Source organism: Prionailurus bengalensis, chromosome A1, assembly GCF_016509475.1.
Source record: "Prionailurus bengalensis isolate Pbe53 chromosome A1, Fcat_Pben_1.1_paternal_pri, whole genome shotgun sequence".
Taxonomy (NCBI): domain Eukaryota; kingdom Metazoa; phylum Chordata; class Mammalia; order Carnivora; family Felidae; genus Prionailurus; species Prionailurus bengalensis.
The window spans coordinates 191,543,821-191,556,475 of NC_057343.1; the positions used below are offsets into that span (position 1 = coordinate 191,543,821).

At 46.3% G+C, this 12,655-nt stretch overlaps 1 protein-coding gene across 6 annotated transcripts in view; it reads right to left on the minus strand.

The window, feature by feature from the left end:
• Positions 1-4,569, minus strand: part of CYFIP2 (cytoplasmic FMR1 interacting protein 2) — a 129,634-nt gene extending 125,065 nt beyond the window's left edge. For 2 of the 6 annotated variants that reach the window (XM_043597333.1, XM_043597309.1), the window contains exon 1: positions 4,453-4,569. The gene's annotated coding sequence lies outside the window, so the exon portion shown is untranslated. Of the gene's footprint in view, positions 1-4,060; positions 4,180-4,452 lie in introns of those variants that run through there. The other 4 variants (XM_043597327.1, XM_043597293.1, XM_043597302.1 and 1 more) reach the window with 4 other exon arrangements.
• Positions 4,570-12,655: the final 8,086 nt, after the last annotated feature.

Below are 12,655 nucleotides of genomic sequence, written 5' to 3' on the forward strand. Positions count from 1 at the left end.
TTTTTTTTTTCAACATTTATTTATTTTTGGGACAGAGAGAGACAGAGCATGAACGGGGGAGGGGCAGAGAGAGAGGGAGACACAGAATCGGAAACAGGCTCCAGGCTCTGAGCCATCAGCCCAGAGCCTGACGCGGGGCTCGAACTCACGGGCCGCGAGATCGTGACCTGGCTGAAGTCGGACGCTTAACCGACTGCGCCACCCAGGCGCCCCCCCAGTTGATTTCTTATTCCACCCACAGAGGCAGCTGTTCCAAACCTCCGGAAGTCTCCTGAACTTTCCTAACCAGTCCACCACCTTTACTTTCTGCAGAGGACCTCGTCTCCTGCCTTATTCAGAAGACAGAGACCATACAACATGGACATACTAAACATCCCTCTGTCCCACGAAGTGATTCAAGTCGGAGAACCACTGCTTCAAGATGACCTAACGATGATGAAAACACACAATCAAAAGGCCTATTGATGAAGGCATCACTGGGTCCTTCTTGGGTATCTCTCCAGAAGGTCATGTTTACTTTCTCCTTGCACTAATTTCTGAGTTGCTGCATGTCTATTAAAATGCCACTCAGCCAGAATGGTCCCTGCAAGGAATTCTGCCTGAACCCAAGCTCTCCCTTCTCAAAACAATTTCCTTCAAGAATTTGTACTCAAATGGTTTCCTCCTCTGCTGCCAGGGCCCAAGAAGTATGGCTTGAATGGTCATCTTTTGAGGCACATCGCACACAGTCCTTGGCATAATGGCCATGGCTAGGAAGCCAATATCCAAACCCAGCATCCTGGGAGGCGTCCCACACCCACAGACTGAAATCTGAAGTGTCTTTGTACAGACAAGGCCATCCAGGGGTCTTGACAGAATCTGTGAATCACAAAGTGCCTTTCAGTTTCCCTTTGGCTCAATGTTACAGAGAGGCCACAGATTTGTCTTCTTAAATTGACACACAATATATAATTAATAAATTGTTCCTTTAGGAATGAAGGGCAGCCGTCCAAAAGAGCCACACATTCAGAAACCTCATTCTCTTCTCTGTTTCCATGGCCTTTTCTTCTAAAACTGGGATGTACAGACATTATCTCATCTGCAGGTTCCTGTGGCAACAGGTAGGTAACGAGCTGGGCAAGCTGCTTTCCTTTGCCCAATTGTTAAAGTTGGAGGGGTGGTGGTGAATTTAAAGGCACACAGCAAGTCAAGGATAAATCCTGTGTCCTAAGACCACTGCACTGCTCTGTCTGCCCAGGAAGTGAAGCATGCCCTTAACATTTTTGGTTGATTGCAAAATGCTAAATGCACACAGAGGGAAAGTTCCTTCCTGGCCTCTGTTTGTGTGTTGAAATGTGAGAATTACCTCCAGGTTTCTGCTCAGTGTACTCCCTCCCCTTTCTGCCTACTCATTATACCTACCTTCAGTGAGCTACTCAAGAGCACTTCTTACCTGAAGCCTTACTGATGCCCTGTCTTAACACGGGCTACCTTTTGCAGGTAAACCTGGGGCTAGGTTTCTTGGTCACAGAGCCAACTCTCCTGGGAAGAGCAAAATCCAGGAAGGTTCTGGGGGTAGCCATGGGTTGACTACACACATGAGCTACATTCTTAATGATTATGTAATTAATACATTAAAACAATAAATACATAGATATAATAGCACTTAACTATGTGTGCCAGCCGCTGTACTTGGCACTTTCATGCATCCCTCACTTAATAAGAGCATCCCATGAAGAACCAGCTCCTTCCCCACCAACGCTGCCCCCCCCAGTCACTGCCCGGAGGCATGCCCCACCATCCTCCCCCACTTCTGCTACCACAGCAGGGTCCATCCTTTAGACCCTAGACATGGTTTTGCTCCCCCAAATGACAAGACCAAAGGCCTTTTACAAAGACTCCAATGAGGTGACTGATGTCTGGTTCCGTCAACTACAAGTGAATAATAATTAATACTTGCCACTAAAGAAATAGACTCATTGTTATGGTGGCCACACGGAGGCTACAAAAGCCCATTTTGTGAAGCTCTTGGTAGAACCCTGGGGCCAACAGCGGCCAAAAGAAACCTCTTTGAGAGTGTAGGCCAATCCTCAAATGTGGGGACCGGAGCCCTGTACTGTTTTCCAGGAGTGTCGTTTCTAATGCTAATTAGCTTGTTGCCTATTCATCACCTAATTCAGCTTGCTGGTCAATGACAGCAGCAGAGGCCCACTGAACGCCCAACAGGGAACAATTTATCAGAGGGGACAGGTAGTGTTCTCCTGGGGCCCTCTTCCAGATTTTAAATTCATGTTTACTTCCTTCTCTGGGCCAGCCTCTGATTTGATTTGAGAAAAACTCACCAACCCTACTGGATTGGATACCCCATTCTTGGCCTAATGCCTAAAGCAAGTTTTTCCTTCAGCAGGGACTGAACAAGGCAGGCTTGGGTGGCTACAGAACTGGTCAGAACTGGCCAGGAAATATAATAAAGAAGCTTAGTGAGCAGAGAGCTAATGCCCCCAGTCAGAGGCTCAGCATACAGAAACAGGCAGAAGCACTGGCTTTGTAAGCAACAACACGCTCTTCTTGTGGCCTACTAACTGCCTGGGCAGATGGCATCCAGGGGCAATGAGTAACTCTCTGTAGGAAAGTTTCACCTCCCCCAAGTGGATACTGAGTGCTCAACAAATACCTTCCAGTGACAGTAACCGACCCCTGACCAGTTACACACACACACACACACACACACACACACACACACACACACACACAATTCCATTATTTCTGCTCTTGAAGCAAACAGAGCTGACAACCGGTAGACACTGTCATTTCAGTGAGCTGTTCCCCAAAACTGCTACCTAGTTCCCTGTTCCCACTTCCAGCTCAGTGCCTGAAATGCCACTTTAGTGATATCAAATATGTTGACTTAAAGATTTGTTTTCCATTAAAATGCCTTTCGGCCCATTTCCTTTCCAGTCAAATGACTTCTAAAGGACCTGCTCTGCACTGAATGGGAAATTCTTTTGTATTTAGCTCTTAAGGATAAACATGTTCACTGGCTCCTATCTTGAAAATAATTTTTGACATAGGAGAATGGGGGAAGCACAGAGCACTGCACGGAGGTGGAGGTGGGAGGCCTCAGGGAGAGTCACAGAGGAGGTGCCTAACTGTGCAGAAAACCACCTTCAAGGCCTTCGCAATCCTGCCCAGGGATATGGACCTAGAATTTTGCCTCCCAATATCTGTGATCTCCAAGGTTACCAGCACTGCTTCCAACAGGGCCTGTGTCCAAGAATAAGTAAGGTGAGACCCACTGCCCTAAAGGGGACACAGGTACGAGGTAGAAAACAAGAGTATGAGAGCCAGCACTCTCCTGAGTTGCCCCTCATGCCCCAGTCTCCTCGCCCATGCCAGGAAGGCACCTGAGAGCTAGCAGGAAAAGATCCTTGCTACCTTCTTGTCCTGGCTGGAAGAGAAGCCCATGGCCCATCAGCCCACAATGCTCCATCGCCGTGCTGGAGAAACTAGGCAACCAGAGGTCAAAGTCAGATTCCCTGAGCTGGAGGGCTTGGGCAGTCCCAGCGTCCTTTCCTGCCAGGTTCTCCTTAGTACAGAGAACCACACTCCTGTCCGATCACGTTTCCTGCCCCCGCCCCCACCCCTAAACAGAGAGCAACCCCTTCTCTTCCTTTTCACCCATCCATCGAGGGGGAGGGTGTCCTGAAAAGCAGAAACCACAACAGACAGGTAGGCACTCTTCCCAATTCTTCGGAGCTCAAGAAAATCCAACCTCCTCCCCAGGAGTCAGCCCACTCATCCCCCTTCCCCCCTGTCCTCCCCCGCTGCCTGGCAGCCAGGAGGGAGAGTGATGCTAGTGTAGGCCAGAAGGCTTCAAAGCGGGTCAGACTTGCCTCCTCCCTCGTTAAAACCCCCACCTTCAAACACTGGCGCTTCGCCCCTCGCCCCACCCATCTCACGTTCACTGCAGGGCGTCGGGTGCCCCAGGCGGCTGCCAGGCGGGCCCACGCGGCTCTCGCTTGCCCCGGAGGAGGTGATGGTGGCCGAGGCGGCAGAGGCGGCTGTCGGCGTTCTGCAATACCTGGGCTCGGGGATGTCGCCGCTGCAGGTGTCTCCGGTTCTCGGGGTTAGCGCCGCTCCTTCACCCGCCCGCGGCTCCGGCCCAGGCCGCGCACCTGCTGCTGCCGCCGCCGCGCCCGAGCTGCGTTGTGTGCCGGCGCTTTCCCGCAGGGGGGTCCGCGCAACGAGGCCCAGGGTGGGCCGGAGGGGGAAGGGGGCCGCGCGGGGCCTGGAACCCGGCGTGCAGGGGCTTCGGAGGCCCCCAGGCCGCGCTAGCCGGGGCGCCGGGCCGAGCGCCCCCCTCGGGCGGGGAGAAGGGGCGCCGGCGCCTCGCGCATCCTCACGGCCGTATCGACGTCCCCCCGCAGCATCCCGGTCCCCACGCCGGCCCCAAGGCCTGCGAACGCTGCTTACCTGGGTCTGCGGCAGGTTCGGGGGAGCGGCCCAAGGCTACCGCGGGGCCCCGCGCCGGGGCGCAGGATGCTCTGCCCCGCTTAGCTCCGCTGGAGGGCCGCCGCGCTCGGCCCCGCCCTCGGCCCCGCCCCCGCGCCCGTCGCGGCTCCTCCCCCGCCCGGGGTGCCAGCCCCTTCGCCGCCGCCGCTGTCACACAAAGAGCAGGAAATGGCTGCGGCGAGGGGCGCTCGGTGCGCCCCTCAACGCGGCGGGCGCATTCCAGACCTGCACCCCGGCGCCGGCCCCAGGACAGCCAGCCGCCCTGCCCTCAGAATGGAGAAGGAAGGGAGGACTTGGCCCCAGATCCCGCGTGCCGGAGAGCCACACCTGCAGCAGTGGGAGGACGGAAGCTTTGGGCTCCATTGCGATCTCATCGATCTCACGTTTTTTCCAAGCGCTCATTTATCTACCTAATATTTATTGAGCACCTATTTTGTTCCGAGCCTCGTGCCAGGAGCTGAGTACGCACTGGTGTACTACCCTTTTGGAGCTTGCTATCTACCTGGATAGATAGGGCATAAATTAACCTAGCTAACGTCCAGTTACAGCTAGAAGAAGTTCTGTGAAGGAAAGAAACAGGGCGAAGTGATGGAAGATAAACCAGGGGTTTGGGGAGAGGGAACTTCCACCAGTTGAGTCTGGTCACCAGTGCTCCTCTGCTCAGGAGTATCTTCTCAGTCGCTTGGAGCCAATCCCTGAAGCTGCCATCTCTTAAGCAGGGACCTGCCTCAACTTCATTGAGGAAGAATTGCCTAATGGGCAAAAAGGAAAATACATGGTGACAGGAAGTCACCTGGCTTTGCCAGGAAGGACCTGAGAGGACAGGCACCTTTCTCTTCAAGGCTTATCTGCCATTTAGGGCTGCCCAAAGAAACGGTCCTCACCCGAGCAGCAGTCTGGTGGAGCTTCAGATCCAACCTTGAGACCCCCTACTCAAGTCACTTCAACACTCTGTTCTTAAGAAGCCACCATATCTATAACGTGAGGGATAATAATTGCCCTTCCTACCTCACAAGGTAAACACTTGAAAGCATTTGAAACATTTTAAAATGTAAAGGATAAAGTACTGTTACAAGGGAAGCTTTCTCAAAAGTTTGTCTATGTATACTTAATTACTCAGCTATTCCTATTAGGGGCTATTTATAGAGGAGCCACAGAGTCTCTGGCAAAGAACTTGGGAATCTACACCCTCACTGATCTCACACCATTTCTTATTTCCCAAGCACTCAGAATTCATGATCCTTTATGGTTTGATGTTACATCACTCATTCGAATTTAAATTGCTATTTCAGAAAGGATGACTTATATATGTACACACATACATTTCTGTCCCTGTGAGAAAGCTTGTGGAGGTGTTTGTGGAGGATGGCTTTAAACACCAAAGTTTCTTTCTTTCTTTCTTTCTTTCTTTCTTTCTTTCTTTCTTTCTTTCTTTCTTTCTTTTCTTTCTTTTTTCTCTTTCTTTTTCTTTCTTTCTCTTTCTTTCTTTCTCTTTCTTTCTTTCTTTCTTTCTTCCCTTCTTTTTTCTGTAATTTTTCATTTTCCACTGTGATCCTTAGGATTTTGAGTGTCAGTGATTACAAATACTTAACAATAGAAATTGGGGGCACCTGGGTGGCTCAGTTGGTTAAGTGGCTGACTTTGGCTCAGGGCATGATCTCGTGGTTGGGGAGTTCGAGCCCTGCATCAGACTCTGTGCTGACAGCTCAGAGCCTGGAGCCTGCTTCGGATTCTGTCTCCCTCTTTTTCTGCCTCTCCCCTGCTCGTTCTCTCTCTCTCTCTCTCTCTCTCTCTCTCTCTCTCTCTCTCTCTCTCTCTCAAAAATAAACATTTAAAAAAAGAATTAAAAAAACAACAAGAGAGATTGAATTTTCACTCTGAAGGGCATGTTTTGTTGGATGTCGTAGATTTCTGGAAGATGTATTTCTCCCTGTTGTTCCTTCCTTGTCTTTTCACCTTCTAAGATCAAGTTGTTTAAAAGAAACAAAAAGACTATTAGACATATATTAGGTTGGATCCTAGGCAAAAATAATTCCCTGACCCCTGAATTTCATTCGCTTATAAGGGGAAGCAATATGGTCTTGTTGAAAGCATTGCGTTGTCTTTTGGTCCCAGCTTTGCAAGTAAATGATCCTAGACAAGTCACTGCACTTGTTTCCCCCTCCAGACGGTGAGGTAAGGTGGATTCATTCCAAGAGCCTTCTACATGCAGAAAATCACATGAGTTAAAACAAAGGACATGCCCCTGCCATGCTTACAGCACCTCACTAGCTTCTCATTGTCCTCAGCATGGAGCCCAAACTCCTTAGCAAGGCCCACAAAGGGTGTTCCATCTGGCGTCTGCCTCTCCAGTCTCCTCTGCTGTGAGCAAGCTCTCTTTGGTTGTAGCCAAAAGCAATCTTTTAGTATCCCTAATCTGCTGTATTCTCGCTTGAGTTTGGCCTTTGTGCAAGCTGGGCTTTTTGCTTAGAATGATCTACCCTCCTTTCCCTCCTGCTTCCGCACTTTCCCCTAGTTTGCTGCCTAACTTCTGTGCATCCCTCTGGTGTCCACTTACCTGTCTGTTTCTTCTAGCTCCCTCCGTGTCTGGGTTAGGCTACGGTTAGTCATCTATGCTCCCAGAGCCCCCTGGGCTTCTCTATCACACCCCTCGTCGTGCTGTGTTGTGATTGCTGACGTCGTTGCCTGCTTAGCATTATTAAGAGCATAAAATCTAAGAGAAGGGATGTGTCTTTCTTGCCTCTCATCACATTCTCAGAGATTCGTCCTTAATAGGAGTTCAATAAAAATGAGTTGAATGAATAATCAAAAGTGAACTCATAGCTCATATGTTGCCAGTGACATGCATAGCCTTCTGTCTACTACCTTCAGATATGCCTCACGTTCAATCCTGGCTGCACCACCAGCAATGAGTGGGTTGAAGCTATCAGATGAGAATTGCATTGCCACCTGCAAGCTGGGGCCCACACAATGTGGTTCCGTGTGTGGCAACCTTGCCTTGTGTTTAGAAAATCTCAGGTCACTTAGGACATCTAGGTGTCCATTTAAAATTGCTTCACAGAAACCAATAGTGGGGTATTTGGAATGGGCATAAGAATTGGTTCTGGAGACAGAAAACAGAAATACTATTTTATGTAGGAAAGGAATATGAGGTGGAGAGAAACTGTGAATAATACAAAAAAAAAGTCTTTAACTGCCATGGGACTGCTACACAGAGTAGGCTCACCCACTTGGTGCTTGTAGTTAACATTTGGGTAGTTAGCAGGAAAAGAAAAACTTAATAATTACGCAATTTACGTTGTCCATTAGATAAAACCTGAGCACTTGCTCAAAATTGCCTCATTTTACAGATGAAAGAACTGGGGCCCAGAAAGGGGAAGGGTTGCCCAAGGTCAGCTGGACCCAGACTCAGGTCTTTCCACAGGACACTGGGTTGCCTATTTCCTTCTTTGAATCTGGAATAGTTTGTTAAAATAGATTTTTTATGCTTATTTTTTAATATTTTTTAAATTTAAATCCAAGTTAGTTAACATATAATGTAATAATTATTTCAGGAGTAGAATTTAGTGATTTATCACTTACATATAATACCCAGTGCTCATCCCAACAAGTGTCCTCCTTAATGCCCATAGCCCATCTAGCCTGTCCCCCCACCCAACACCCCTCCAGCAACCCTCAGTTTGTTCTCTATATTTCAGAATCTCTTATGGTTTGCTTCCCTCTCTGTTATCTTATATTTTAAAGATATGTTTTAAACTAACATTTGTTAAATGTTTATTTGGGGCCAGCCTCTGTGCTAAGTACTATATATGGATGGGCTAATTTCATCCTCATGAAATCCTAGGAAGTAGTCCTGTTACTTTATAAATGAAATATTGAGGACTGTTTTGTTGCTGAAAGATTGTGACTCCATCTTGGTCCATTTGGAAACACATGTCCCCTCATCATGCTGTCTTTCTCTTACTTTGCTCATTTCTCACAACTTCTATGGAACTGGTTCCCTTGAAGGTCAGATCTTTCACACATAACTTCATAGCAAAGAACATTTCATCTTTACTTACACAAATTCTGTTTATAATAATTTTAGATAAGAGCTGATAAGGAGGGGCTGAGCATATTCTGAACAGGATTTGAAATGCAGCAGTATAGCCAAAGGCACAATGGGCTCAGTGCTGCTGTGTTCTCAGAAGTTAGCATAGGTGGCCCTATAATCAGCCCCACAGAATGGTTGGGAACATGGAATTTGGGGACAGACAGGTCTGGCTTCAAGCCCCCATTCTGTCACTCACTAATTGTGTGACCGTGAATGGCTTCCCTAATTTACTAAGCCTTGTTCTCATCTGTAAAATTGAAACAATCGTCATTGTACCTATCCCTTGGGTTCTTAGAAGATTAAATGAAATAATAAATGTAACATGCTAAGCATAGTCATCATAAGTGGTCAAGAATGGAAGCTTATATTGTTATTATTATGGTTATTAATGTGGTTTGAATTTTGGTGTGATCTCTAGGAAGAATGTAGGACTCGGAATAAGATCTGTGTTCTAACCTCACCTTTGTTAAGTAAGTCTACAACCTCAGGCATGCTCTCTGGGTATCACTTTCCTTTTCTGTCTGGTGAGACCCTTGTACTCCTGCTTCTATCCCAAAGCTGCTGAGAGAGCAAACATTATCTTAGATGGGAAACTGCTGTGAAATATACAAAAGAGAAACACAAATGAATGTTTGCATAGTTTGTCTCAGCTTACAGACACTTGTCCTCAAAATCAATCTGAGAAAATGGAAAGGGGCCAGAAACGTCTTCATAGCTGTAGATGCATGTAGGTAGTATGGGTAGAGGTGATCCTGGATGGTGAGAAACTCACAGTCCACTCAACCTTTTCAACTGATTCTCCTGTGACCATGGCAAGCACCTACTAACCTTGTCCTCAAGGTTCCCAGTCCTAATTTAAAAGTAATGCAAGGGAAGAAGGTGGAATAAGATATATTTTTTTGTTTTATTCAGGCTTTTCTTCCTGAAATGTTCTTCCAGATCCTCTCCCTTAGGAGCTCCTATTTACCCTTCAAGACAGCTCAAATATCACCTCCTCTGTGAAGCCCTCCTTGATCCCTGAGGGGTTTTCACTGTATTGTGACCACTGCTCCATTGGTTAGCCCACAACAACCCTTTGCAATCAGAGTTGATTCTCATTATTTGGTACTTACGTTTCATAAAGTTGCTGTGGGCACCGAATGAATGAATACTGAACCGTGGCTCCTAGGGGAATAATGGGGTTAGGTTCTTGTGAGCTTCTGGTCACAATATTTTCATCAACTGATCTATACATAACCTCATGTTATGCATGTTTGTTAGAAAGCACCTTATTTAATATACTTTGTGGATTTATTAACGTTAAAGTCACAGTCAACAGCATTAAAACTCATGACTGAATGAAACTTACCCAACACATGTATTTTCTTTGAAAGGGATGTCACAGCCTTCTTGCTCTAGGAACACTACAAACATTTCAGCTCTTTGCTCGAGGGCCATTTTAACCAGCAAAATTACCAACAAAAAGTACACAAGTGCAAACATGGCACTAAGCCTTGAAAAGGATACTTGTTTACTGTGTGAGAGCTGAAATGAGAAGGCAGAGCATTACCTTGTTTGACCTGGGCTAGGAATATGCACAGAGGGCAACTCACATTTTTCACTGCTCTGGCATGGGCATGCCATGGATGGCTATGGAAGGACTGGTTTGGGAGTTACAAATAAATTTCAGTGAGTAGGCAAATTTGCAAGTATAGAATCTGCAAATAATAAACGTCAACTGTGTTCGTTACGTGTTGGACTTTTTTAGTAGCCGAAGGGCTTCTTTTAGGAAGGCTGGTGTCCATACTAGATATCTTCTCCTTCTCCAAATCCACTCCACTCTTTGCACCCTGCTCTTTCCTTTGGGGACTTAGCTCTATGGATGGCCCTGCTACAGTTTCCTCATCCTCTGGCTTTCAGTTGGGTTTGGCCAACAAGTAACCCCAGCAGTGGATGGGGTAAGGGAGGAGAGCAGGGCCATTGTATTTATTCCCCTGCTTTCTCCTTATGATGTTGCCTCGGGCTTCCTTACTAAAGGTCCTCTCCTCTCAAGGTGACCTTCTCCAGGTGACTCTCTGCTGTCACATTCAAATGACTACTCTCCCTCCTGTCTCTTCAGGCCTTAAGGTGATAACTGCTCCTTGGCTGTTATTTTCCTCTGTACTACTCTGTGGTTCTCCTAAACCTGACCCACACTGTTCTACATAATCCTTCTGTAAATAAGTCCTCCTTGAATTATCTTAATTTGAGTGTGAAGTGTTTGGTCTCTAACCGATAAGATATCATATTCATCTTATACACCTGACACAGTGCCAAGCAATGTCAGGTGAATGGGAACTATTATTTATAAAGTAAGTAAATGATCTCTAAAACTCCTTCTAATAGTCACTGTGTGATTCTGTAATCCCATAAGCCTACTACACGTCATGACTTGAAAAGAATCTCAGTCACTGAAGACACACACACAAATACACACAGCCCATCTTGCTGAATGGGTTACGTTCCTGCCTCTTCCTCAAGGCAGTGGACTTTTGTGTTGGGAGATTCCAGGGAGAATAGGGTCTACAGGATAAATACGCTGAGAAGCAGAGCTGTTCATCCAGTCGCTTTAGGAGTTTGCTATCTGGGTCATTTCCCGGTGGGAGTCAAGCCCAAAGGTGAGTCCCACAAAGGTCTGAGTAGAAGTTGCAGGCTTTTTCACTTGTGCCCAGTGATCCTCTGGTGTGTGAACCGGCTCCTGCAGTGGACATGGGCATTTGGTCAACAGGGGAGCTCAACACACCAAAAACATAAGCCAGCCTGTTTTTCGCTGGGACTTTAAGAGGCAGGGGAATAGCTAAGCTATTCATTGCTGTCCAACTGTGACTGAAGAACTCCGAATTACAATTTCTCCATGTCACCCACACAGCAGATGACAGCGAATGGGTATGAACAATAATCTGGTTCTTGGAACACGGCGAAATTCATCTTCATATTGGCTTCTCTTCTATCGGCTTTACCTCTCTCAAATACACTCACTGTGTTGCTGCCAGAATATATTTTTAAACAGAAATTTGACCTTCTCTCTTTGAACACTGACATCTTTTCTATCTATAGGTGGAGTTCCAACATTTCTTGTCTTTTCAAATATGGTCCTTATCTAGATTTACAGATTCAGTTTCAATTTGCCTCCCCCCTTAATCATCCTCACCCTTGCCAACACCTCGTGGCCATCCCCACAACTTCCACTCCAGCAAGGATAAGCTGATAATAGCTTCCTCATACATTCTATTTCCTTTATCGTTCTACCTGTTAACTATCTCTCTTACTTCTACCCACTTGCTTGCTAGAAAAAAACATAATTCATCTTCCAAACTGAGTCGGACATTACATCCTCTATGGCGGTATGTCTCAAATTTAATGTGCTTAGGAGCACCTGTGGATTTTGTGAAAATGCAGATTCTCATTCAGTGAGTTTCGGGGTGAAGCCAGAGAATTCACACTTGTCACCAGTTGGTCTTGCTGCTATTGCTGGTCTAGGGACCACACTTTGAGTAGCAAGGTTCCAGGAAGTTTTCCTGATGTCACCCTTCCCCTGATAGATTCCATAACTTTTTTCTCCTCTCCTCTCCTCTTAGACCATATTTCTGTTGTTGCTCTAATTGCTGGATGATTTTACTTGTTTGTATGTCTGCCTTCTTAACTGTACCTGAAATTTCTGAAAACCAAAGACTGCCTTTTTCATCTTTGTTTCTGTAGCTCTTGGTAGAGTATATGATAGGAACACAAGAAGCCTTTGATATTTATATCAAATGTTGAATGATATATAGTCTTTACTTGCTTGTGGAACATACAGCCATGTAATCATTTTTATTTGAGGAAAATTTTTGTTGTTTGACATTTGGGCAAATGGAACCCAGGCCATATATACTGTATTTATTAAAACATATAGCTTTATTTGCTAGACCCAACCTTCAACTATGTGTGCTTTATAAATGGTTAGAGATATTTGTAACATTTTTATCATGGATACTAGCAGGGACTGTACACTAATAAATATTCAATACATCTAAATATAAATAGTCTCAAAAGGTACAAAATGCAAAATCTATA